General features: G+C 51.7%; 1 protein-coding gene and 1 long non-coding RNA gene across 5 annotated transcripts in view; one reads left to right on the top strand and one right to left on the bottom strand.

Annotated features, from left to right (window-relative positions):
- LOC135974179 (uncharacterized) overlaps window positions 1–23,769 on the bottom strand; it is a 217,352-nt gene that overhangs the window by 7,674 nt on the left and 185,909 nt on the right. The window lies entirely within an intron of this gene.
- LOC101954161 (zinc finger protein 271-like) overlaps window positions 1–23,769 on the top strand; it is a 60,516-nt gene that overhangs the window by 1,775 nt on the left and 34,972 nt on the right. Inside the window, exon 2 of one of the 4 annotated variants that reach the window (XM_065561125.1) lies at window positions 775–881. The exons of the other annotated variants lie outside the window; for them this stretch is intronic. The gene's annotated coding sequence lies outside the window, so the exon portion shown is untranslated. The remainder of the gene's footprint in view (window positions 1–774; window positions 882–23,769) is intronic. 4 annotated transcript variants of the gene reach the window in all.

Here is a 23,769-nt window from a genome sequence, read left to right as displayed (position 1 = left end):
AATTCAGTCCTTTGTTCAGGCTCCCAAAGGAGGCCTGTCCCCTTTTGGGGATTTACACCACTTTACCTGTTGCCAGGGGAACCCTGGCCCAACCATTATCCCAGGTTTCAACCTAAGGACCCTATACACAGCAGCCATGTATTGCTCGCTCCAATCCATCACTTCTATTTCCCTGGGCCTCTTCCTATGGGACCCTTCTTTCTGCTTCCCTATCACAGGGACACCATCCTCAGGTGGTTCTTTCTCACCACGCCAGGGAAGAGTCCCCTTGCTTTACTTTTCTGGTCCCAGCCATGGACTGACTGACTTGCTGTGTCCCTGCAACTCCTTTTATCTGAGCCTGCTGGGCTCTGAGTGGCTGCTTCTGTGAGGCCTGTGTAGGCACTAGGCAGGCCCAGAGGACCCACCTTCGCCGCTTCCTGGAGCAGGATATAGTAAGATCATGGGGGTCTCCTGTAGGGAGCCGCAGAGGCCAGATCCACCGACAGATCCCTTTAAACGTTCTTCCTCAGGTTCTTCTCACTCACCAGACCAGAGGCTTTAATCCTTTGGTCTCAGCCAGGGAGTCCCCTGCTGTGCCCCTGTAGCCGCTTTCTGCACCTGCTGGGCTCTGAGTGGCTGCTTCTCTGAGGCCTGTGTAGGCACTAGGCAGGCCCAGAGAACCCACTGCTTCCTGGGGTGGGGTGTAGTACGATCTTGGGTGTCTCCTGTAGCGAGCTGCAAATGCCAGATCCCCCCACAAATCCCTTCAAACATTCTCACTTTTCCCTCCAGTTCTTCAGTATCGACATGCAGTCTCAGATGTTGGTGTTCTCCTCTTATACACCTCTACCCCGATATAACGCTGTCCTCAGGAGACAAAAAATCTCACCATGTTATAGGTGAGACTGCGTTATATTGAAGTTGCTTTGGCCCTCCCTGTTCCCTAATCACCCCCAGGACTCCACTCCCTACCCAACCCCTCTGCTCCCTGTCCCCTATCCAATCTCCCCACCCGCCACCTGACAGGCACTCACCGGCAGTGGCGGGAAGCGGAGCAGCCCGGCCCCAGCCCACTCCACTCCGCCACCTCCCAGCCGCAGCGCTCCGCTTCCCACCGTCGGTGAGTGTGGGGAAGTTGGGGAAAGGACGCCCCCCATACTCACCTGCAGTGGGAAGCGGAGCGACGTGGCCCCAGCCTGTTCCACTTTCCTTGCCCCGGCCCCAGCCATGTCGCTGGGGGAGGGTGGGAGATGGGGAAAGGTCCCGCACTCACCTGCGGCGGGAAGCGGAGCGCTGCAGCTGGGAGCTGGCAGAGTGGAGCTGGCTGGGGCCAGGCTGCTCCGCTTCCCACTGCCGGTGAGTGCGGGGAGGTTGGGGAAAGGATGCCCCCCTACTTACCTGCGGCGGGAAGCAGAGAGCTGCGGCTGGGAGGTGGCAGAGTGGAGTGGGCTGGAGCCGGGCTGCTCCGCTTCCGCTGCTGCCAGTGAGTGCGGGGGGATCCTTTCCCCCAAGCCCCCTTCCCCGAGCGACATAGCTGGGGCCAGGGCGAGGGAAGCGGAGTGGGCTGCTCCTGGCCCCCCGCTAATCCCCAGGGCCACTCTGGGACTGCGGGGCCCCCAAAAGTACCCCCCCCCCCAGCTTCTGCCTCCCAGATCCTGGCGGGGGGAGCCCCTGACTGCCCCTGAGACTCTCTGCCCCTTATCCAACCCCTCGGCCCTGGCCCGGCCCGGCACCCTTAACACGCTGCTCAGAACAGTGTGTCAGAGCTTCACCGCCTTGTATGTGAACCCGTGTTATATTGGGTCGCGTTATATCGGGGTAGAGGTGTATTAGGAAATGTTTAGTTTTTACCTCATTTTCTCCTCAGTTCTAAAATATTGACAGAAAATTCCTGAACATTTTTCCCCATTTTCTCTCTCGTTATCTATGATTTATTATCCCCTGAGATTTTTCTCCATCTGATCATCTGATATTAACATCAAATCTCAGACGTTGTCCTTTTCTTAAATTTTTAAATATTGATGGATATAAAATCCTTGCACATTTTGCCCTTTCTCTCCCCAATTATCAAATATTGATATGAAATCCAGAGATTTTACCTCTTTACCTTGTATCAACTATTGATATAAAATCTCTCAGACTTTTCCACTTTCCTCCAATTTGTGACAAATTCCTCATATTTGCTCCCTTTTCTTTTTAGTTACTGAGAACACTGATGTCCCATTTCAGATTTTGCCATTTCCCATTACAGCGGACCCTCGCTAGAACGCACGTCTATCTAGCGCAAATTCGCTTGCCCCATTTCAGATACATATCCCAGGCAGGGCCTCACACTATCTGGGCCTCACACGATCTGGTGTCTCCCAGACCCGAACTGACTTTTCCTTTCCCCTGATGGTGCGAGACAAGGGGTTCACTCCCCTCGGGGCTGCTCTCTGTGTGGATGCGTCCCTGTTCCTCTGGGCATTGCCCAGAGCGGCTGAGACGCTCCATCCTCCTGTACTAACTCCTCACATTTCGATAGCTGCTTTCACCAGAAGGATCCCCAGAACCCGTGATGAACGGTCACCATGAGGGGTCTCTTCCTGCAGTGCTGAGACCCAGCCACTTCTGGGCTGGAGATACCTTCATTAAAGCCTCCTCCGTGCCCAGTCCAGGCAGGTACTTCCTCCAGTGGCTGGAACTAGCCCCCCCAAGGCAGCCCCAGGCTCTGCCAACCCCAACTGCTGAGCCGGAGACTCCAGGTGACTGAGAGAGACCCTGGGGATGGTCAGAAAAGTGACTGCACAAATGTCATCAGGAGCCTCGGATCTCACAGCCCCTGGGAATCTGCTATTTGTTGGTAATGCACCTGTGGGCGGGATCCGAGCTGCCTTAACAGCACTGAAGCCACTGATCTCCTGCCAGGATCTGCCCAGTGGCAAAACTGGGGATTGAGGAGGGGAAGAGACCGGCTCTGTGGGGGTTCTCCTTTGTGTGTCTGGGGTGTGGAGGTGCCAGGCAGGGAAGGGTGGGGGAAGGAAAGAGATGGAGGGGGGAGACACTGTGAGTTGGGAGCAGTCAGGAAATTGGGGTGTGGAGGGTGATAGCTTGAAATCCCCTCTGATTTTGCCACTTCCCTCTGAAAGATTTATAAAATCCTCTCCCAATTCTGTGGCATTTCTCTTTAATTATCAAATATGGATATAAAATCTGTCAATATTTCAATCTTTTCTCTCAAATTATTTATAATTTCTCCATTCAGCTTTTGTCCCAGTTTTTCTCTGGTGTCAATTTAAAATCTCCTCAGATTTGGGGTGTTTCCTACCCCTTGTATCTGCAGTGCTTTGTCCTTGTTTGGTAGGGAATTATTGCCCTGAGCCATTCCCCAGCTTGCCCATTCTCTACTGGAAATAGGGCATGGAAGGGGCACATGAAGGGGAGGGAGAAGCAAATCTCCCACATTGAGACTGCCCAGCCCCAGGTTACCTAGTCCCAGCTGCTGCCCCACGCCATGACCCAACCTTGCTCTCCCCACCCCCACTGCCAGTCATCTCCTGCTGCTACCCCCTCCCACTGCCAGGGAACCTCCCAGCTCCATCCCCCTTTCTTTCCCTTCTTCAAGTTGCCTTGTCTGGGTGTGGGAATGGCAGGAGGGGCGGGGAACCGTTGTTTTCTGTTTGTTTATTCAACATCCGTATTCACTGACAACTTCATTAATGAAGCGCTAAGGGTGTCCAGTGCTGTCTTGAGCCCTTCCAGCATGTCGAGTTCTTCAACACTCAAACCTCTCAAAAGTAGGAAATCCAGAGTGAAGGTCCGTGCCAGTGCAACCTTAACTCTGCCCCCTTGGAGTTGGCAATAACCACTGGGAGTTATCCACAAGCACTCCAACTGCATTCACTGGGCTACATGAAGCTGTAGTGAATGGCAGAGGCATTAGTTGGAGCAGTTGGGTAGAGGTGTGATTGTGAGGTGAGGAAATCTGGGGATTAATTTGAGGATTGGCGCAGAGCTGTGGTTGTGACATGAGGAGCTGTGGGTCTGAGTTTCCCATGGCCTGATCAAGGGGAAGAGGTGCATATGTACCTTGAGCATCCAGTCTGTATCATTTGCACACTGAGTTGTGTAGTTTGTGTCAGCACAGGGGTCTCCCTGCCATGGGGACTGTCAGGAGTGAGGTGGGATAGGAGAGCTGTCTGTGTGTTTAATGATGGATAAGTGAAAGAGTGCTGGAAGAAAATCCAGTGACTGTTCCTGTAAGCTGCGCTGTTGGGTGGCTGCCCAGGAGTGATTCAAGTGCAGTTGATTAGCAGAGCCACGCACATGCAGCTGGCAGCGTGTGTTCAGGTGCCCCTCGCCCCCACTGCTTTGCAGCCACATTGCTCCTGCAGCTGCTACTGGGACCATCCTGCTGGCTATGCAGAGCGGGGGGTGGAGAGGGAATTGATGTCATGGGGGCCCCCCTCCCCCAGCCCCAGTACTCCATCTCTGCAAAGCAGGGTAGAAGAACAGAACTTGCAGCAACTCTGAGGTCTAAACAAGCCTTCGGGTGTGTGAGTGCCTTAAGAAACAGCGCATGGTCTCTCAGAGACTTCCCCAGTAGCCAGCACACTGTGTGTGTGTGTGTGTGTGTGTGTGTCTCTCTCTCACACACACACACACATGAGTCTACCCCTGCCCATGTACCCCATCTCCGCAGAGTGGGGCAGGGGGCACATGGTTCAGGAGGAGGAGAGCTTTCAGTGAGTGCCTTAAAGAGACAGGAGATGTGCGTCTCTCAGAAACTTCCCCAGCAGCCAGCACAAATAAAGTATCTCTGTGTGTGTCACACATCTCCCAATACTATTGTTGTTGTTGGTACTTCTTGGTACTTCCTGCAATACATATACATTCTCTGTAATTTTATTCTTTCAAAGTTCGGTTATTTTAGTTTTTTGACTGGTCTGTGCATTTCATAATTTTTATTTCTCTCTTACACTTAAATTTAATTTGTTGAGTAGTGAGTACTAAAATGCCTAACGTGTCCTGGCTGGAGTAATTATCCCTATTGGTAACTTTTAAAAAATATATACTATATCAAGGTTTTTGTTTCTGCTGGTGGCGCACATTACCTTGGTGCACATAACAAAATTTATTCTGCACGTCGGTGGAAAAAATTAAACAGAACATTGCCTGAGACTAATGGAGATGGGGCTGCTCAGTGTAACAAGTGTGGGATTGTTTCTGGGGAGCAGGCTTTGTGTCTGAGTGTAGAAGAGCTGTAGGTAGGTCCTGTTCAGTGCAGCTCACCTAAAACCAGATTCTGTCTCAGCAAAGGGGAGGTGTTTGTGCTGCAGCTGTTGTGAGCCCTATTACCTGAGTGGTATGTGGCATTCGTGCTGCGGAGTGGAGCTAATGCTGCTAGTGTTGCGGCTCTTAGAGCTCCAATGTTGGGTACAGTAGCAGAAAGGGCAGCGTGTGGGTTCAGCAGATCTCGATGTTGTTCGTAAGGGTGTTGCCAGCACAGAGTGCCCGAGGACAGCAACAGCGGGGTTCGTTGCCCGGTGTTCTTCGTGCCAATAAACACACCGGGGTGGAGAAACAAACAAAGTTTATTTGGGATCCCAAAGCGGTGCAAGGAGACTGGCACGTCTGAAATCAAGCACACCAACAGAAACAGTTTTTCTTCTTTTATACATTTTGCAGTTAAGCCTCACCCCGCCTTCCTCCCCCTCTACCCCTCCCTTCCCTGGTAACAGATACTAAGCAAATAACGATTACATTTAAGCAGTTAAGTCATTCTTGGCAGCTATAAGCCTAGCTTGTTAGTAACTTCTTTAAACCGTTATCTTGTCCTTTTTCCCTTCAGCCAGAAACATGCAGGCCTCATTATTACCGCTTGATACCGGTGTGAGCAGGGGGTTGCACACAGATAACTGGTTGCTTACATATTCCAATTGCACCTGGCTTTTGAGGTTGATTAGAGTTTAAACATGGAAGAAGTTTGGTTCATATAAGCCTAGTGCAGGAAGGCTTCATTGACACTTTGTGGCCTTCCACCCTCCCGAGTTACCTAGGGTGAGGCCTAGTGACGTCAACAAGGGCCACAGGCTCAGTTCAGTGGCGAAGGCACTTGGCCAGGTTTACTGTTGACAAAGCACAGCACTACAGGATACTTCTACATGGAACTAAGGAAAACCTACATTTCATATATTAGTTAGGGGATAGGATTAGAAGCAGAGTTATCATTTCTGTTGCTTAGCAACCATATCTGCAAAAAAGTTAAGAGTCTCTTCAGCTGTTGCATTCCTGAAGCGTTAGAATAGTTACTTTACTGGACTTATTTAAGTAAAGTTACCACCTTAAGTATTTTAGTGATGTTTTTAGTTGCTCCGTTTCTTCCTGCGACAGGGGTTTCTGTAATAACTCTAACTTTGAAAACAAAGAGGGCAGAAGCAAGGAGAGAGCAGGTGGAGCGCAATATAGGAAAGGAGGGAGACATGAGCCAAGAGAGGTTAATTAACTGTGTGTGGTCATTTTAAAGTACAGACAGCAGCAGTGAGCTTGGCAAACTGAGAGGATATAAAGAAAAACTTAACCAGTATATGAAAATATTTGAGCAAAAAGGTTCTATAATTAGCTCTGTGTGGGGAGTGGGGCTCCGTGGGTTAAAGCAGAGGGCTGGAAACCTGTATCCCTGGTTTTGTTCCTGGTTCTGGGAGGAGAGTGGGGGTTGCTACCTGCTTCCACAAAACTTGAATTTGTTCTCCCAGTGCCTGTTGTTTTGTCTGCATGCCAAATGGATTGCTGGGGTTACCTGCTGCAGTTAGCCATTTCTGGGGAACTCCATGCATATTTTAAAGATTTTTAGCCTGTGTTTACCAGCCTAAATTTTTTCCTTTTGCTGGCTGCGTTTTTTCTGACGATGCATTATTTCCTGGTGTTGGCCCACGTTCTCTAGGTGTTTTACTTTGAAATCCTTTTTTAGCCACTCTCCTGTGATCAAAAGCAGCCCGTGTTGCCTAATGTGCTCTGTGACCTATTTCATTTCCTCCTCCATTTGCTTTACCAATCTAGAGAAAGTATTGTTTGCTACTTCTCCCTCCTGTGTGCTTACTTCTCTCATTCTGACAAGGCACCAGTCTGGGTTTCGGTTTCACTGGAACATAGCTCTCATCATACGGTGGTGGTTGCAGTGTGATGGCCCCTACGCATGGGCTGCTTAGTGGCTCTTGGTTTGGGTCATTCTACATATCCCCATTCCATCCCAGGTTCCATCCCTTAATTTTGCTCGGGCCACCCGCCTCCATTTCTGTTCCCACCCATCAGGCACTATCTAAGGGGCAAAAGAAAATGCAGGCCTGTTATTTACCAGGCTGCACGTGGCAATAGACTATATCGGTAAGGGATGCAAGGAGAGTATGGGTCATGATGCAAACTGCAGACACACACACACACACAACTAAAATTAATCAATTTAAAGTTTTATTGGGGATAATTACAAGGGGTAAGGGAGCAGCATTTGATTAGCTAATAGAGTTAATGAAACTTAAAACACAATGACTAAAATATCTACTAACACCATTTATAAACAAAGATGCAGCATTTAGTAATAACTGATACTTACAAATACAAACCAACGCATAACGACCGGCAAATGTAGAAACTCTGTTTGAAACACGTGAGCTGAGAGAGAGGCTTCGAGGTGATCAGGCTCGTAACGAACCAAGGGTGAGAGGATTTACGAATTAGGGCAAAAATTTGGTCCCACATTTTAACAAAAGCTGAGGGAGAGGCTTGCTCAATTAAAATATCTAAACAAAATTGAGAATCGATACCTAAAACAACTTGCTTGTTGGCAGAGTGGGCATTAGCAACATGCTGGGCAGCTAAAAGAACGCCCTGCACTTCGCATTCTTGTGCGGAGCAGGAGGGGGGCAGTAACTGCACATTAAAGTAATTACATATGGAACAAAGAACTCCCGCCCTAGGAGATGGTGAGGTGCCCCCATCAGACACAACCCAGGGATCATATTTTGCTTCAATGCATAATGGTTGGTGAGATGGGGGGGCTAAGATGTTATCGCTGGGAGTTAGGGTCCATGCCTGCCAAGCTACCTCAACCTGGAAACATAGAAGCTGCCAGGTGCGAGTAGTGCCATGAAACTCGGGTGGAGGGGTACTTGTAAGCCACGGGATTAAATGAACACATGGTCCAGACAAGGTACCTGGGATAGGGACTTGGGACCAGTGACGAGCACTGGACGCAGCCAGTAGCATTTTTCCCACCAGACCATAGTTATACTGGGGTCCAGACAGGCGATGGGCCCAATTGTAAATGGCATTACCATGTTGCAATACAGTGAACCCTACATGGTGTTTTGTGATAAACAAATTAATGTTGAGGGGTTCTTGGGAATTAAAACGGGCGAAGGGGGGGGGGGAGTTAGAGGCGAACCAGACAGCTAGCTTCTCTAAGCTTTTTTGTGCTGATGCATTCCACACTTCTCGGGAGCGTTTAGAAGAGAGAGAGCTTTGTAGGATTTCTAGGTTAGAAATTAATTGCACCGGAATATATTGGCAGTGATAATTAAGGAGACCTAGTAGCTGCTGAAGCTCTCGTTTATTTTTTGGAGGGGCTTCTGTCCAAGGGTCTAATACGCTGGCTGGGGCTTGTGTGTGAGTGGTGGGAGTGAAATGGAGTCCCAAGAATGAGAATTGCTGGCTGGCCTGCAGGTGGCTCTTTGTTTTGTTAATTTGCCACCCATCTGCTTCTAATGCATCTATTATCATTTGGGTGGTACTTTGAACTGCTTGTGGATTGGGCCCACAAATGACAATGTCATCTACATAGGCTAACACGGACACATCCTGTAGGGGTTTTACCTTTTGTAATGTGATATTGAGATGGGACGATGCAAGTGCAGGTGAATTACAGAACCCCTGTGGGCAGACTTTCCATTTATATTGGACGCCTTTAAAAGCAAAATTTAAGATTCCTTGTGTGTCCTGGAGTGGGATTTGGTAAAACATATCTTTTAAATCAAGAGTACATACCCACTCATTACTTGCATTGCTTAGTTGCCACTGTATTTCTGGAATGGTGACAGAGCTGGAAAATGCGATAGGCTTTACACGGCTGTTAGCTTGTCTATAATCAATGACAAGGCGATATTTAGAGGGATCGCCAGGCTTGGGAATACCCCAACCCGCGGACAGAAAGGTGGATGCAGTAACCCTTTCTATCTTTTTCTCTTCTAGAAGCTGAGTGAGGCCTTGAACAAACATAAAGGAGCCAGTAGGACAGTGGGGAACGTTGGGCTCAATAATGCTAACTTGAGCTCCAGTGTCTAATAAAAAGGAGGTGGGGGTGTCACCGTTAACTAACAGGGTGGCGTATGGGCGTTCATCGGTGGGATCTTTAATTTGGGCCGAGCAGCATCCGGCCCCTATTCGTTTTTTGACCTAACATAGTCCTCCCAATTTTCCAGCCTAGATGTTCGGCTATATTTTGCTGCTCTTGGTCTGACATTTTACACAGGGCTTCTTTGGGGATTCCTTTGTTAAGAAGGAAGTCAAATCGTGCCCGTTCAGCTTTAGTTCGCTCAGGATATTTTGGGGGATTAAACTGACTCTTTGGAGGGTCTTTTGGTGGTGAATCAACTGGGAGGACAACAGGCGGGGGCAACAGTGACAACTTAATTTTACTAACTACTTCAAATAACGTTAAGATGGATCTGCGAACAGCCGCATGTAAGTGTAGCATGGCACCGGTGTCAGCTCCAGGGGCAGCTTCTAATGCTAAATCAACTGCCTCTGCTGAGACAGGAATTTGGGTGGGATCAGTAACATGTATAAAGGGTGTGGCCAGCAATTGCTGTTGAACAGTTAAATTAAGTGGGTTTTGTAGTGGATCCCACAGGGCTATGGAAGCTCCTGCGATTGCCCATATTGAATCGTGTGGAGTAACTAAGATTCCCAGGGGGATATACAATCCTTTAAAACTGCCTTGCATTGCTAAAACGGCAGCTGCCGGGGTGGTAAGTGGCCAAATGCGATTATTTAATAAAGCATGACCCAGGAAGCCTCGTGCCCAATTGGCTGTTTTGGCTAAGATGCCAGCCTCCTCACGGTCCACCAATTCTGCTCCGTGTTCTAAGGCTAGCCGCCCGACCCAAACCATTGGTGCCTCATCGGCTTTTCGTTGCGTTTCCTTTAAAAACTCTTTAAGTTCGGCCTTAGTACGTGTTCGCAGTTCAGTAACCTGCGTGGTGTTGCCTGTTTGTGCATCTATTTTAGTTTTAGTTATCGCAATAGGCAAAGCTTCTGCTACAGTTTCAGATTCAGTAAATTCTGGGGCTGTTGGCAGAGCTGGATACAGAGGAGTTTTAGGAGCTTCATATGGGGGTGGCAAAATTTTCTGAGAGGGACTTGGGGAGGGGGAGGTAGTGATGGGCTCTACCTTTTCTGTCTTCTCATTATCATCTTTAGGAGAGCTTGGGGCTGCCTGTTTAGCTACAAACATTGTGCCCCCGTGGAGGACAGAGCACAAGACAGATCGAGGGCCTTGCATATCATGCTAAACAGGACGGTGGAAACATCCTCAGATTTATATTCATCGGGTCGCAATTTTTTGGTTTTCTTAATTAAATCTAATTCTTTTATCATCTGGCATAATAATTTGTGTGCTGGATCAGCAGGTATTACCCGAGGTGGGGAAATCAATTTGGAAACGGTACCTCTGGATTTTCTAACAATGCGGCTATACTCTCTCCAAAGCTGAGAGGGATCTGCAGCACCAAGGTTCTCCACAGTCTCCATGCACTGAGGCTGTAGGGAACAATCGGCTGGCTGACACCTAAAGCTCAGGTGGCACCGGAGGAGGCATCCCGTATCTGCCAGGGTTAATGGTACAGTATAGCCTTTTAGAGTTTTACCCGAGCCAAGGGAACAGATCCATTCTATTTTTGGATCAGTCGAATTTTGGCTAGTAAAAAGGTGAAACTGCAAATGTTGGAACTGTTCAGTTTCATCATCTGCGCGGTCTGCAGCGTGCCACGGGCATGGCCCAACTCCCTTGCATCCTGTTCGTGACACCATGTGGATTGCCACGGGCACGCAGGGGCGAAAGAAAATGCAGGCCTGTTATTTACCAGGCTGCACATGGCAATAGACTATATTGGTAAGGCATGCAAGGAGAGTATGGGTCACGATGCAAACTGCAGACACACACACACACACACACGCACAACTAAAATTAATCAATTTAAAGTTTTATTGGGGATAATTACAAGGGGTAAGGGAGCAGCGTTTGATTAGCTAATAGAGTTAATGAAACTTAAAACACACAGTATCAGAGGGGTAGCCGTGTTAGTCTGAATCTGTAAAAAGCAACAGAGGGTCCTGTGGCACCTTTGAGACTAACAGAAGTACTGGGAGCATAAGCTTTTGTGGGTCAGAACCTCACTTCTTCAGATGCAAGTAATGGAAATCTCCAGAGGCAGGTATATATCAGTGTGGAGATAACAAGGTTAGTTCAATCAGGGAGGGTGAGGTGCTCTGCTAGCAGTTGAGGTGTGAACACCAAGGGAGGAGAAACTGTTTCTGTAGTTGGATAGCCATTCACAGTCTTTGTTTAATCCTGATCTGATGGTGTCAAATTTGCAGATGAACTGAAGCTCAGCAGTTTCTCTTTGGAGTCTGGTCCTGAAGTTCTTTTGCTGTAAGATGGCTACCTTAACATCTGCTATTGTGTGGCCAGGGAGGTTGAAGTGTTCTCCTACAGGTTTTTGTATATTGCCATTCCTGATATCTGACTTGTGTCCATTTATCCTCTTGCGTAGTGACTGTCCAGTTTGGCCAATATACATAGCAGAGGGGCATTGCTGGCATATGATGGCATATATAACATTGGTGGACGTGCAGGTGAATGAGCCGGTGATGTTGTAGCTGATCTGGTTAGGTCCAGTGATGGTGTTGGTTCAGGCTGAGGTTGATGGTGGGGTGGAAGCTGTTGAAAATCTACATGGGAGGTCCACTTCCTGGACACCACCGTACAAATAAGCGATGGCCACATTAACACCACCCTATACCGAAAACCCACCGACTGCTACGCCTACCTTCATGCCTCCAGCTTCCACCCCGGTCACACCACACGATCCATCGTCTACAGCCAAGCACTGAGGTACAATCGCATCTGCTCCAACCCCCCAGACAGAGACCAACACCTACAAGATCTTCACCAAGCATTCTCAAAACTACGATACCCACACAAGGAAATAAAGAAACAAATCAACAGAGCCAGACGTGTACCCAGAAGACTCCTGCTACAAGACAGGCCCAGAAGAGAAACCAACAGAACTCCACTGGCCATCACCTACAGTCCTCAGCTTAAACCTCTCCAACGCATCATCAGTGATCTACAACCCATCCTGGACAATGATCCCTCACTTTCACAGACCTTGGGAGGCAGGCCAGTCCTCGCCCACAGACAACCTGCCAACCTTAAGCATATTCTCACCAGCAACCACGCATCGCACCATAACAACTCTAACTCAGGAACCAACCCATGCAACAAACCTCGATGCCAACTCTCACCACATATCTATGCCAGCAATGCCCCTCTGCTATGTACATTGGCCAAACTGGACAGTCACTACGCAAGAGGATAAATGGACACAAGTCAGATATCAGATATCAGGAATGGCAATATACAAAAACCTGTAGGAGAACACTTCAACCTCCCTGGCCACACAATAGCAGATGTTAAGGTAGCCATCTTACAGCAAAAGAACTTCAGGACCAGACTCCAAAGAGAAACTGCTGAGCTTCAGTTCATCTGCAAATTTGACACCATCAGATCAGGATTAAACAAAGACTGTGAATGGCTATCCAACTACAGAAACAGTTTCTCCTCCCTTGGTGTTCACACCTCAACTGCTAGCAGAGCACCTCACCCTTCCTGATTGAACTAACCTCGTTATCTCCACACTGATATATACCTGCCTCTGGAGATTTCCATTACTTGCATCTGAAGAAGTGAGGTTCTGACCCACGAAAGCTTATGCTCCCAGTACTTCTGTTAGTCTCAAAGGTGCCACAGGACCCTCTGTTGCTTAAAACACACAATGACTAAAATATCTACTAACAATATTTATAAACAAAGATGCAGCATTTAGTAATAACTGATACTTACAAATACAAACCAACGCATAACGACTGGCAAACGTAGAAACACGTGAGCTGAGAGAGAGGCTTCGAGGTGATCAGGCTCAGTTACGGGTGTACACAGGATACACAGGATTCGTTTTTCTTTCTCCTCTCCCTGCCTGCACATGGCAGGCAGGCCCATAAGGTACCAACTATGACATCACAGAAGTGTCATAGGGGACGGGGCCCAAAACCTGTTTGTGTTCGTTTCTGATTGGCACAAGCAAAGTTTACACTAAGTAGGGGAGCAGGTGCCTCAAAGTCTGGCTTCGCCCCCAAAAGGTGAGGAAATGCATATTGTTTTAGAATGCATGCAACACTGAATGACAAAAGAAGAGGCCAGGGCAATACCGGTATGGGCAAGTTTTACAGGATGCAGACAGGAGGTCATCTCAACAGGTTTGGGTGATTCTACATATCCCCATTCCATCCCAGGTTCCATCCCTTAATTTTGCTCGGGCCACCCGTCTCCATTTCTGTTCCCACCCATCAGGCACTATCTAAGTACCCGGAACCTGTTGTTGCTCACCAAGATGGATAGTAGGGGCCGGCAATTCTCTTTTTTGCAGATTCTCTACAGCTGTTTCCAATTTTCTATTCTGTTTCTCTGCTTGCTGTGACATATCATATGTCTGGATTGCTTGCTGCCCTGCCAGCAGAGCTGGTGCTTTCACGGGCTCTGTTGCTTCTGTTGCTTCTTTTATCTCTTTTTTGTTTCTGTTACTTGCCCTGCCAATTTTGTTGTTCGTTGTCTTGGCCATCTAACAGCCATGGCCAGAGTTTGCAATATTCTACGTTTCTTACTATTCTTCTTCTTCAAGGCTACAGTCTCTGACATTGTCTTACAAATTTCAGTCTGTGTTTCCCCACTTTCTTTTTTGACCTCATTGTTACCAGGTGTATCCAAACCTTATCAGACTCTGGGGGAATCTGTAGCTGGGGGATGGGAGGATTTGCTAGCTTGGAGCTTTCTGCCATCTTAGGTTGTGAACCCTAGAGCGGGCAGCTCACCACTTACCAAATCAGCGGTTGGGTCACTAGTGTTGTTAGTGCTGCGGAGTGGTGCTGGCACTGCAGAGTTGTCAGTGCTGCTAGTGCTGCCGTTCTTGGCGCTCCAGGGTTCTCTGCACTATCAGGGAATGCAGGTTGCTGATTCTGCAGACATCAGTGCTCTTCATTAAGAGAGGCCACAGGGTTAGCTCAGTGGCAATGGCTGTCAGCCAGGTTTATTGTTATCAAAACACAGTACCAGTGCCCCATAGGAGCTACAGGCACACTAACACAGGTATGTCCCCAACAAGGTACCAGTTCAATCACCATAACATGACACTGTCCCCTAGACCAGTACAAAGATGCCTCTCCTATGACTTCTCCTTTTGTACATGGATACAAACAAGTTACGTATTATGCTCCAGATGCTATTAGTTAGCACCCTAATCCTTGTACCTGCTGGTTCAAACAAAACATCTTTATGCATTATTATGTCATCCCCTCCTTATCTTAGGAGGGGTTGGTGCATTCCTGGGAATTTGTTTACATAGTTAGATGAGAACTTTGGGTGTTCTTGTACCATCTTCTGAGATCAGGATTGTGCTTACGAGGTGTTATCTAATACCTAGTGTGTTGCTATTCTGCCAAGGCCAGGTCTGTTCTGATCCACAGCCTTTGGTCCATACTGTTAGTTATGCCTAGGTTTCCAGGTGGGCATTTGTCCTGTTTGCTCTTGTCAACTAATCACTAGTTGGCAAGAGTAAATGGGACAAATGCCCCATTTTGCCAAAAAGGGACTTGGGGAGGGTGAGTGGCTGGGCTTGGTCCAGCCCTGCATGGAGGAGGAGGGGGGCTTGGGCAAGTGGCTTGGGACAGCTCAGCGCAGGGTGAGGTAGAGACTCAGGCCACTTCTGTGCGGGGGAGGAAGGAGGGTGGAAGGGACTCGAGCCAGCTCAGTGCAGGGAGGGGAGGGAGAGGGAGCTCGGGCTGGCTCCATGCAGGAGGACGGGGGAGAAGGGAGAGGGGGCTCAGGCCAGCTCCATGTATAAGGGCAAGGGAAAAGGGAGCAGGGGATCAGGCCAGCTCCGTGCAGGGGTTGCAGGTGAAAATTAGACGGGGCTCAGGCCAGCTCCCTGCAGGGTGAAGGTGGCGGGAGGGAGAGGGGGCTTGGGGCAGGTCTTTGCAGGGGAAAGGGGGCTTGGGGCAGGTCTGTGCACGGGAAAGTGGGCTTGGGGCAGCTCCATGCAGCGGGGTGGATGGGAAGGGAGAGGGGTCTCGGGCCAGCTCTGTGCAGCAGGGAGGGAAAGGGAAAGGGGGTTTGGGCCAGCTCAGTCCAGGGGACCGAGGGAGAAGGGGCTCGGTCTGGCTCTATGCGGGGGGGGGGGGGGGGGGCGAGGAGAAGGAGCTTGGGTTGGCTTCGTGCAGGGGGGCGGGGGAAAGGGAGAGGGGGCTCGGGCTGGCTCTGTGCAGCGGGGCATGGGAGATAATGAGAGGGGGCCCAGGCCGGCTCCGTGCAGGGGGGTGGAGGCAGGGCCGGTGTAACCACTAGGTGAACTAGGCGGCCGCCTAGGGTGCAAAGATTTGGGGGCGCCAAAAAATGGTGCCCAAAAATTTTTTTTACACTACAGTAGAGTCACATCTTACGTGGGAGTTAGGTTCTAAGGTCAGTGCATAAGAGGAAAATCGCATATAGTGAAAATTACCATAAAGTACACACAGTATAGACTGTATAGACTAGAACTGGGGTTCTCAACCTACGGCACGCGTGCCAAAGGTGGCACGCAAGCCAATTTTTTTGGGATCTCAGCCAGCAGCTCCACTCAGCCTCCTCCCGGCCTGGGTGAACGGTCTGTGGTTCTGTTCACTCAGGGTTCCGTCCGCCAGCCTGGGGTTCCGTTCACCCAGGCCGGCAGCAGGCTGAGCGGAGCCGGCGGCTGGGACACTGGCTGGCAGCGGGCTGAGCCCGCTGCCGGTTTGGGGTTCCGTCCGCCGGCTCCTGCCAGCCAGGGTCTCGGCCGCTGGCCCACTCAGCCCCCTGCCAGCCCCGCTCAGCCTGCTGCCGGGTTAGTGAACAGAACCCCAGGCCAGCAGCAGGCTCAGCGGTGGCCGGGACCCGCAGCCTGCCATTTAAAAAAAATCAGCTTGCGTGCTACCTTTGGCACACGTGCATAGGTTGAGGACCCCTGTTCTAATGTATACTGTACTGTATGGTAATTTTCACTATATGTGATTTTCCTCTTACGCGCTGACCTTTGAACCTAACCCCCGCGATGCTCCGGGGGGCAGGTGCGCAAGGTGGAAGTTTTGCCTAGGGTGCAAAATATCCTTGCACCGGCCCTGGGTGGAGGGGAAGAGAGAGGGGGCTCAGGCTAGCTCAGTGCAGGGAAGCGGCGGGGAGAAGGGACAGGAGGCTTGGGCTGGCTCCATGCAGGGGGAGAAGGGAGAAGGGATGGGGCTTGAGCCAGCTCTGTGCAGGGGGTGTGGGGGGGAAGGGAAAGGGTTCGCCTCAGCTCCATGCAGGGGGGGAGAAGGGACAGAGGGCTTGTGCCAGCTCCGTGCAGGGGGACGGGGGGAAAGGGAGGGAGCTCCGGCCAGCTTGGGTTGGGGGGAGAAGGGAGAGGGGGCTTGGGCCAGCTCTGTGCAGGTGGGCGGGGAGGGGAAAGAGGGGGCTCAGGCCGGCTCTGTGCAGAGAGGTAAGGGAGAAGGAGCTCAGGCTGGCTCCAAGCGGGGTGGGAAGGGAAATGAGGCTCAGGCCAGCTCCATGCGGGGGGGGGGGGGAAGGGAGATGGGGCTTGGGCTGGCTCTATTCAAGGGAGAAGGGATAGGGGCTTCGGGCCAGCTCCGAACAGGGGCGCGGATGTCACGGAGTCACCAGGCAATGCTCTGGAACTACTCCGTATGAAGTTCAATCAGGACTCTGACTGAGCATACTGTCTCCAGGGCAAGACGCTTACACAGCTCAACCTTCCTGGGTCTGATCTTGAAGCATTCAACATCCCCTTTTCACACTGCGCGCTTCCCACAGCGAGTCCGCACAGGCTCCTCCTGCACCCCAACTCCGCAGTCAGACGTGACTCTCAGCCAGCCGGTAAAACGGAAGGTTTATTAGATGACAGGAACACCAGTCTAAAACAGAGCTTGTAGGTACAGAAAACAGGACCCCTCAGTGAGGTACAACTTGGGGTTGGGGAGCCCAGACCCAGGTTCTGGGCTTCTCCCCATCTCCCTAGCCAGTTGCACACTGACACTCCCTCCAGCCCCTCTTCTGGCCTTTGCCTCTTTTCTGGGCAAGGAGGCCACCTGATCTCTTTGTTCTCCAACACTTTCAGTTGGCACCTTGCAGGGGAGGGGCCCAGGCTATCAGTTGCCAGGAGACAGGGTGTCAGCCATTCTCTGTGCAGACCATCACATTGGCCCTCTAGGACTCTGCAACAATCACACACCCTTATCCTACCACCTAGATTCTTAAAAAATGCATAGGGGAAACCGAGGCACCCACACAGTATTCAGAGAAAACATTCCCACTTTGTCACAGCGGATGAGAAGGGAGAGGGGGTTCGGGCCAGCTCCATGCAATGGGACAGGGGGCTTGGGCTGTCTCCATGCGGGGGTGGGGGCGAAGAGGGGGAGAGGGGAGAGGGGACTCATGCCGGCTCCATGCAGGGGGAAGGGAGATGGGGATTGGGCCAGCTCCGTGCAGGGGGGTGCAGGTGAAAGTTAGACGGGGTTCGGGCCAGCTCCAGGCAGGAGGGCTGGAGGAGAAGGGGCTCAGGCCCCCCCCTTGCAGGGGGACGGGGGGGAGAGAGAGGGGGCTTGGGGCAGGTCTGTGCACGGGAAAGGGGGCATGGGGCAGCTCCATGCAGCAGGGTGGATGGGAAAGGAGAGGGGTCTCAGGCCAGCTCCATGCAGCAGGGAGGGAAAGGGAAAGGGGGTTCGGGCCAGTTCAGTCCAGGGGGCCGAGGGAGAAGGGGCTTGGGCTGGCTGTATGTGTGGGGGCAGAGGAGAAGGGTCTTGGGCCAGCTCCGTGCAGGGGGAGGAAAAGGGAGAGAGGGTTCGGGCCAGCTCCATTCAGTGGGGGGAAGGGAGAGGAGGCTTGGGCCAGCTCCATGCAGGAGGGTGGGGGTGAAAGTGAGAGGGGGTTCATGCCAGCTCCGTGCAGTGGGGGGAAGGGAGAGGAGGCTTGGGCCAGCTTCGTACAGGAGGGCTGAGGGAGAGGGGGTTTGGGGCAGCTCCATGCAGGGGAGTGGAGGGGAAGGGAGAGGGGGCTCAGGCCAGCTCCGTGCATGGGCCAGGGGGGAAAGGGAGAGAGGGCACAAGCCGGCTCCGAGCAGGGGGAGAAGCGAGAGGGGGCTCAGGCCAGCTCTGAGAAGGGGGTGCAGGAATAGACAGAGAGTTTGGGCCCACTTTGTGCAGGGGGTGGGGAGGAAGGGAGAGGGGGTTCGGGCCATCTCCTTGCAGGGGGACAGTGGGGGAAAGGAAAGGGGGTTCAGGCCAGCTCAGTGCATGGGGGGATGGAGAGGGGGCTCGGGCTGGCTCAGGGTGGGGGGGGAGAAGGGGGAGGGGGTTCAGGCCAGCTCCATGCTGGGGGGCAGAGGAGAAGGGGGGGGATTGGGCTGGCTCCGTGCAGTGGGGTGCGGGGCAGAAGGGACAGGAAGGTTTGACTGGGAAGAAAGAGGGCTTGGGCCGGCTTTGTGCAGGGGAGCGGGGGGGAGGGGAAGGGGGGTTTGGGGTGCAGGAGGGGGCTCCGGGCCGGGACCGAGGGGTTCGAAGTGCGGGAGGGGCTCTGGGCGCGATGGGGGGGCATGGTGCAGACTCCAGGAGGGAGTTTGGTTGTGGGAGGGGGCTCCGTGCTGGAGCTGGGGGTTGGGGTGCGGGGGCGGTGAGTGCTCTGGCTGGGGGTGCAGGCTCTGGTGTGGGGCCAGGGATGAGGGGTTTGGGGTGCAGGAGGGGGCTCTGGGCTGGGGCAGGGGATTGGAATGTGAGAGTGGGTGTGGGCTCCAGCACAGAGTTTGGGTGCAGGAGGGGGTTTGGAGTTTGGGCTCCGGGTAGTGCTTACCTCAGGCATCTCCAGGGAAGTGGCGACATGTCCCTCTGACTCCTAGGTGCAGGGACTGCCAGGATGCTCTGCCTGCTGCCCTCGCCCGCAGGTGCCACCCCTGCAGCTCCCATTTCCATGGTCCCTGGCCAATGGGAGCTGCGGAGCCGGCACTTGGGGCAGGAGCAGCACGCAGAGCCCCTGTAGCTGCCCCTGCATGTAGGAGCCGGAGGGACATGTCGCCCCTTCCCAGGATCCACGCGGAGCTAGGGCAGGCAGGGAGCCTGCCAGCCCCACTGAGCCGCCAACCAGACAGTTAACAGCCCGGTCAGGGGAAAACTGGACACCTGGCAACCCTAAGCACGTTCCAGGGGCACTCCCAAGAGAGACCATACATAGGCTGGGGCATCAAACACCCTTGTATATCTGTGATAGCTGCCCACGGGAACAGTGACAGGAGAATCCTCCTAAGCATTTCCTTTGATTCTGCTCTTCTCTAGCATTTGGTTCAGAGACTGTTACTGGGAGCTTTAACCATGTCCCGGAAGGTAATAAAGTCATGAAGGATATGACTGCACTGCAATAAAACACCAGCAGCAGGCCCCTGTCAGCTGACTTGGACTCCTGGGACTCGGGTGTTGTTATGGGGTTGGATTAACATGGGAGCCAATAAGGTCAGGGAAGTGGTGTCCTTAGCTGCTATCACCAGAGGGCTCTGGCTGTTGCCAAGGGAGGGGAGGCTGCTCTCTCTGTCTCTCTTTACTCAAGGTATCAGGGTTGAGTTTCTTGGACGCGATGGTGTTGCCTCCCCTGTGATCTGGGAGCCCAGGATGAGCCGCTGCTGCTCCTCAGCAGGGTCTGTGCTGTGGAGAGACCTTCATTAAAGCCTCCTCTGTTCCCAGTCCAAGCAGCTACTTCCTCCAGTGGCTGGAACTAGCCCCCCAAGGCAGCCCCAGGCTCTGCCAACCCAACTGCTGGTGACTGAGAGAGAGCCTGGGGATGGTCAGAAAAGTGACTCTGCACAAATGTCACCAGGAGCCTCGGATCTCACAGCCCCTGGGAATCTGCTACTTTTATTAATGCACCTGTGGGCGGGATCCGAGCTGCCTTAACAGCAGTGAAGCCACTGATCTCCTGCCAGGATCTGCCCAGTGGCAAAACTGGGGCTTGAGGAGGGGAAGAGACTGGCCGGCTCCGTTCAAGGGGGATGAGAGAGAAGGAAGAAGGGGCTCAGACCGGCTCCAAGCAGGGGGGGATGGGAGAGGGGGCTCAGGCCAGCTCCGTGCGGGGAGGAAAGGGAGAGGGGGATCGGGCCGGCTCTGAGCGGGGAGGAAAGGGAGAGGGGGATCGGGCCGGCTCTGAGCGAGGGGGAAGGGAAAATAGTGCCACTATTCAGTTCAATTGCCTTATCCACGTACAGTAACTCCTCACTTAAAGTCATCCAGGTTAACGTTGTTTTGTTGTTACACTGCTGATCAATTAGGGAATGTGCTCGTTTAAAGTTGTGTAATGCTCCCTTCTAACGTCATTTGGCAGCTGCCTGCTTTGTCTACTGCTTGCGGAAGAGCAGCCTCTTGGAGCTAGCTGGTGGGGGCTTGGAACCAGGGTGGACCGGCAGCCCCCCTATCAGCTCCCTGGTCCCCTAAGTTCCCTGTGCAGCAGCTGCCTGCAGTTCAGCTGTGTCCCTCCCCCCACTGCCATGTGCTGCTCCTGCCCTCTGCCTTGGAGCTGCTCCCCGAGATTCCTGCTTGCTGTGCTGGGGGGGGGAAGGAAGAGGGGGGCTAATGTCAGGGTGTCCCCCTCCCCCCTGCTCCTGTACCCCGCTTACCCCATCTTCCATAGAGCAGGGGGGACACACCAGGGCTGCGGGTCTCAGCAAGCTGATCTAACTAACAAGGCAGTGTAGGTAAGGGAAATGCGCATATCTCCCTCCTGCTGCCTTGCAGAGTGAGAGAGTTAACCCTTGAGGGCTCAGCCAATTGCTAGTTCATCATTTAGCAGTAAGGGAAATATCCCACCTTCTGACTCCTCCACCTCAACCAAGCTTCACAATCATCATCACTGTGTACCAGTATTAAATTGTTTGTTTAAAACTTATACTGTGTGTGTGTGTGTGTGTGTGTGTGTGCATATATATAGATAGACATAGACATATATATAAAAGATAGTCTTTTGTCTGGTGAAAATTTTTTCCCTAGAACCTAACCCCCTCATTTACATTAATTCTTATGGGGGAATTGGATTAGCTTAACTTCATTTCGCTTAAAGTCACATTTTTCAGGAACATAACTACAACATTAAGTGAGGAGTTACTGTATACTCATGCCTGTGAGTTACCTTCCCTTCAGTCTATTAATCATCTCCTGCTACGCAGGACTGTGACCCTCAGCAATGTACAGGACATAGCAGATGGCTTTGCAGCTGTGGGGTTCCCGAACTGCAGTGGAACAGTAGACACACACAACCCTATTATGGCCATAGAGCACCTTGCCAAGGTGTACACCAACAGAAAGGGCTAGTTTTCCATGGTTATGCAAGTGCTGGTGTATCACTGGGACAACACTTCACTGACATCCATGTTGGCTGGTCAGGGAACGTGCATGATGCGTACCTCTTTACATCACAGGACTGTTCAGAAAGCTACAAGCAGGGACTTTCTTTCCCAACCAGCAGATTACTGTGGACAATACTGAAATGCCAACGGTGGGGTCCAGCTTAACCCTTACTCCCCTGGCTCAGGAAGCCATACACTGGCTATCTCGAGAGCACCAAGGAGAGATTCAGCTCCAGGCGCAGCAGGGCAGAATGACAGGTGAATGTGCTTTTGGTAGATTGAAAGGGCCCTGGTCTTGTTTACTCGCCAGATTGGATCTCAGTGTGAAAAATATCCCAATGGTTATAGCTGTCTGTTGTGTCCTGCGTGATATCTGTGAAGCAAAGGGGAGAACTTGCTGCAGGGGTAGAGGATGGAGGTCTGCTGAGTTCGAACAGCCAGACACAAGGGCTATCAGACGAGCTCAGTGAGGAGCTACGGCCTAGGGAGGCTTTGAAAGAGCACTTCCACAGCGAGCCACAGGAATGTGCCGTGGTGCCCTGTGCTCAGCCCAGCGCTGCCGTTTGGGGGCCTGTCAGGAACTGTGTGGTGCTTGCTGCACATCTGTGCATATATCACTGCCAGTGCAGCTAATAACCTTGGGGTGCTTGCTGCTGGTGTCCTGAAGTTGCTTGGGCCTGTATGCCACTAGCCTGTTTGAGGCAATGATGCCTGCTGAAGTTATCGCCAAATGGCATGGGGAAGTGTCCTACCATGGAGGAAGAAATAAGGCCGCCATCCCTAGAAACCTTCAGGAGAGGATTGCAGGGCTCCTCCGTGAAACTGGCACTGCTGCTGGTCCCGGTCGTAGCCCTTCTCCTGCATCCCCCCAGCAATCTGCTTGTAGATGTCCATGTTTCTATGGCTGGTTCAGAGCTGTGCTTGCACAGCCGCTTCTCCCCACAGGCCCAGGAGATCCAATGTCTCCTGTCTACTCCAGGCAGGTGCATGTCTGGAGCATATGGCTGGCACATGCAGCTGGGTAGTAGCACACAGCAGTGGAGAGTTGCTAGGTGTGCTCACCGAGCTGGACAACCAGGAAAGGCATTTCAAAAATTTGCAGGGGTTTAAAGGGACGCGGGGGCTTCCGGTCTACATGACCCCTGGGCAATGGAGTTCACAACTGTGACCATCATGGTCAGTGTTGGGCATTGTGGGACAGTGGCTGGAGGACTGTTATGGTTCACATAGGTATCACTGTCCACATTCATGTTGCATTGTCTTATGTATATTGACCATGGCTCAATGCTGCTCGGGAAGGTGATGTTACCGTGTTGGCACTTATATCACTGGGAGACAACTTTAAGTGTAGACATGTGCACAAGTAGGTCGATGCAAGGTGGCTTATGTTGACCTAACTTTATAGTATAGACCAGGCCTCTGAATAGTGTGACTGCACTGGTATGTGAAAGGTGGTGGGGTGAGGCACTGTAAATAAACTGCAGGGTGGTATCTACACAAGAAAAGGTCTCTGAGTGGTCTGTGCAAAGCAAAGAGGACAGGCATAGTGAGTGCTCCATCACAGATGGGGGCTTGTCTGGGATCCTTCCTTTATCCATGTGTATGGAGAACGGGACAGGCAGGGGTAGACAATTATTTTCTGTCAAGGTCCAAATTTCTTGGCCAAGGTTTAGTCAAGGTCCAGACTCCAGAGAAAATTTTTTTTAAATGATAATAAGTAAATAAAAAGATTTTGCGGTCCATTCAAAAGTGTCTGGCAGTCCGGATTTAGCCAACGGTCTGCCTATTGACTATCCCTGGATAGGGGAGTGGTTGTAAAAAGTTTGGCAGGCCAGGAGATGGAGGAAACTTTACAGTGTCAGGTAGAACAGCAGAAGGAAATGCAGGAGATCTTGCAGAGCTTCCAGCAGTCCCACACTTGGAGAGACAGTCCTTGCTCACCTGACAGATTGAGGAACTAAAAAGCCTGCAGGAATTTTAAGGAAGCAAGAGCGGGTGCAATAGCAACAGCTATTACAAAGTGTGGTGAGTCCTGTGA

Source organism: Chrysemys picta, chromosome 11 (genome assembly GCF_011386835.1).
Source record: "Chrysemys picta bellii isolate R12L10 chromosome 11, ASM1138683v2, whole genome shotgun sequence".
NCBI lineage: Eukaryota > Metazoa > Chordata > Testudines > Emydidae > Chrysemys > Chrysemys picta.
The sequence above is the reverse complement of the archived record's forward strand: the minus strand, read 5'-3'. Positions and strand labels throughout refer to the sequence as shown.